Source organism: Cynocephalus volans, chromosome 4, assembly GCF_027409185.1.
Source record: "Cynocephalus volans isolate mCynVol1 chromosome 4, mCynVol1.pri, whole genome shotgun sequence".
Taxonomy (NCBI): domain Eukaryota; kingdom Metazoa; phylum Chordata; class Mammalia; order Dermoptera; family Cynocephalidae; genus Cynocephalus; species Cynocephalus volans.
This window is the reverse complement of record NC_084463.1, coordinates 35,106,524-35,109,736: the sequence shown is the minus strand read 5'-3', so window position 1 is coordinate 35,109,736 and position 3,213 is coordinate 35,106,524. Positions and strand designations below refer to the sequence as shown.

Genomic DNA, 3,213 nt, shown 5'->3' with positions numbered 1-3,213 from the left:
ATATAGGTTTTGGCATCCTAATATGTCAAAGTCAATATTCCAGAAGACATGGTTCATCATGAATTCAGCTTAGTCAGAAAAAAAATTCCTCATTTCTAATGAAGTCATTCACAACACCTACATCATAGAAGATGCTCAAATGTTTGCTGAAGGAATGTATGAGTTGCATGAATATATGGATGTTTGCTTGCTTGTTGATTGCTATAAATATGGTTTTGCATTGATAATCTTTATAATAAAAAGAGTATAAATTGGATTGATACAGAGATGAATTTGGATAGTAAGTGATGAGTTGCAAGCAGCAAGACACTCTATGAAGAATTTTGATAGGCACAGAAAAGTACTGTTACCCTCTCTGTATAGTTCACATGAGATGCTCTGAGGCAAGGGCCTGAAAGTTCAGTCCACATCAAATGACCATCATGTACCAAAGAAGCAATTGTCAACCCAAGGAATAGAGACGGACTTGTGAGTATCAATGACCAAAACTTATTTTTATGAGAAGAAAGAAAGCTGATATAAAGATATCTGCCATCATGGTTATGAACAGAATGAGCATCAGATTGGGAAAGGTCAAAGTAAATAGCATGACTGCTGAAAATAATAAGTGATTTTGCATAGAAAAAATCAATATGAATCATATAATTACTGAGCTCAAAGAAAAATAGCTGTCCCAATTTTTTTAAATGGTCATTATTCACATAATTTGCATTTTCAATTGGAGGAAGAGGCCATTCTTTTTTGAACAAAGTTGATATTCGTATGTTCAGCATGTCTATGTGTATATATAGACAGAATATCATAAACACAGGATGTAATTGCCAAGCATCCAAGCAAGCAAGAATTTGGATGGTACATAATTACACACGCACACATACATACACACACACGTAGCTGTGAATGAGAGATTTAATATTGCTGGCATCCAAATTTTAATTTCTTTTTTCTACATTCAATGAGAAGATGGAAAACAAAAATCTAACAGGGAATTCGTCCTTCTGGGACTCTCCAGCTCAGCAGAGCAGCAGCACCCCCTGCCTGTGCTTTTTCTCTGTATGTTCTTACTCACCATGTCGGGGAACCTGTTCATCATCCAGGTCATTGGCTTTGACTCTCACCTCCATTCCGCCATGTATTTCTTCCTTAGTAACTTGGCCTTTGTTGACAACTGTTTTACTTCCACTACATTCCCCCAAATGGTTCTGTACATCTTGACCAACACCCAGACTCTTTTACAGACTGCCTCACCCAGTCCTTCTTTTCCCTGTCTTTTGTGAATATGGGCAGCCTCCTTCTCTGTATAATGGCATATGACATGTATGTGGCAATTTGCCACCCTTTACATTATACCACCAAAATGAATCCTCACCTTTGTGTGCAGCTGGTGGCAGGGCTCTGGGTTGTTACTTATCTCCATGCCCTCCTGTGTACTCTCCTGATGGCACATCTGTCCTTCTGTGCCTCCAATGTCATTCACCATTTCTTCTGTGATCTCATCCCTCTCCTGCAGCTCTCCTGCTGTGATGTCTCCTTTAATGTGATGTTCCTTTTTACAGTAGGAAGACTATTGGCACTCACACCCCTTATCTGCATCCTCGTATCTTATGGACTTACCTTCTCACCATCCTGACGGTCCCGTCTACTCAGGGGAAACAGAGAGCCTTTTCCACCTGTGGCTGCCAGCTTTCACTGGTGGTGCTGATTTATGGCACAGCCATCACTGTCTACTTCAGCCCCTCCTCCTCTCATACCCCTGAGAGGGACACCCTATCGGCTGTTACATATTCAGTAGTGACTCCAATGCTGAATCCTTTCATCTATAGTCTAAGAAACAGGGATATCAAGAGAGCACTTCACTAAATGCTTTGTAAGTGCACAGTCTTTCAACAGCAATAATGACCTCGATGAATAATAGAAACCAACTGCTATTAAATGTTTTTTTATGCTGAACATTGTGTTAAGCACTTTATATGAATCATCTCATTTAATCCTCTGAGTAAATATGCAAAAAACTATGAAAACAGTTTTCTTTTCATAAGGAAAGTGAGTCTCAAGAAATTTAAATAGTGTGCATACAAACCACCACTTGTAAGTATTCTCTGACTCCAGTACAAATATGCCTTAGTGATGAGATTTATATTTCTGCAATAAAATTCCCAAATGCTGCATATTAGGATTAATTCTCCTGGCATTAATGTCTATGAATTCAGATTAAGAACTAAAGGGGGATGAACTAAGTCAAGCTCCACAATGTAATGAAGCAGCAAGGCCCTCACATTTTTAACGATGTGTTCTCTTAAGAAATACACAAAGAATTTATTTAGGTTTTAAATAACATGTTTTCCCTTAAATCCCTTTGACTTCAAAAACAGTCAATGATTTTATTCTGTTGACACATGCCCTTGTCATTTTCGTCTCTAATTGGTCTCTGGCATAGAGGAACACACTTTCCACTCAGAATCCCTTTTCAGCCATCTTAGGGCAGAGGCTCTCCCAATTATGAGTGCTCTCTTCACTCTTGGAGAAGTTATCAGGTTCTCAGCTGCATTTTTCATATAGAGAATACATTAATTTCTTTCAAGAGGATAAATGATTTCAGCAAAGTTGCAGAACATAAAAATCAATACACAAAAATCAGTAACATTTTTATATTCCAAAAATGAACTAGCAGGGAATAAAATCAAGAAAGTAAGCCCATTTTTCAATAGTCACCCCCCCCAAAAAAAATACTTCGGAATAAAGTTAACCAAGGATGTGAAAGATCTCTACAATGAGAACTACAAGTCATGCTTGAAAGAAATTAAAGGGGGTCACCAGAAGATGGAAAGATATTCTGTGCTCTTGGATCGGAAGAATTCACATTGTGAAAATATCCACACTACCCAAAGTTATCTATACATTCAATGTAATCACCATAAAAATACCAATGACATTCTTCACAGAAATGGAAAAAACAATCCTAACATTCATATAGAATAACAAAAGACCCCAAATAGACAAAGCAATCCCGGCAAAAATAAATAAAGCCAGAGGCATAAGATTACCTGACGCCAAATTATACTACAAAGTTTAGAACACAAAATAGCATGATACTGGCACAGAATCAGACACATGGATCAACGGAACAGATTATAGAACCCAGAAATCAGCTCTTATACCTATAGTCATCTGGTCTTCGACAAAGGCACCAGAAACATACACTGGAGTATGTTT

At 37.8% G+C, this 3,213-nt stretch overlaps 1 pseudogene; it reads left to right on the top strand.

Moving 5' to 3' along the window:
* Positions 1-267: 267 nt before the first annotated feature.
* On the top strand, positions 268-1,896 carry LOC134375964 (olfactory receptor 1C1-like; annotated as a pseudogene).
* Positions 1,897-3,213: the final 1,317 nt, after the last annotated feature.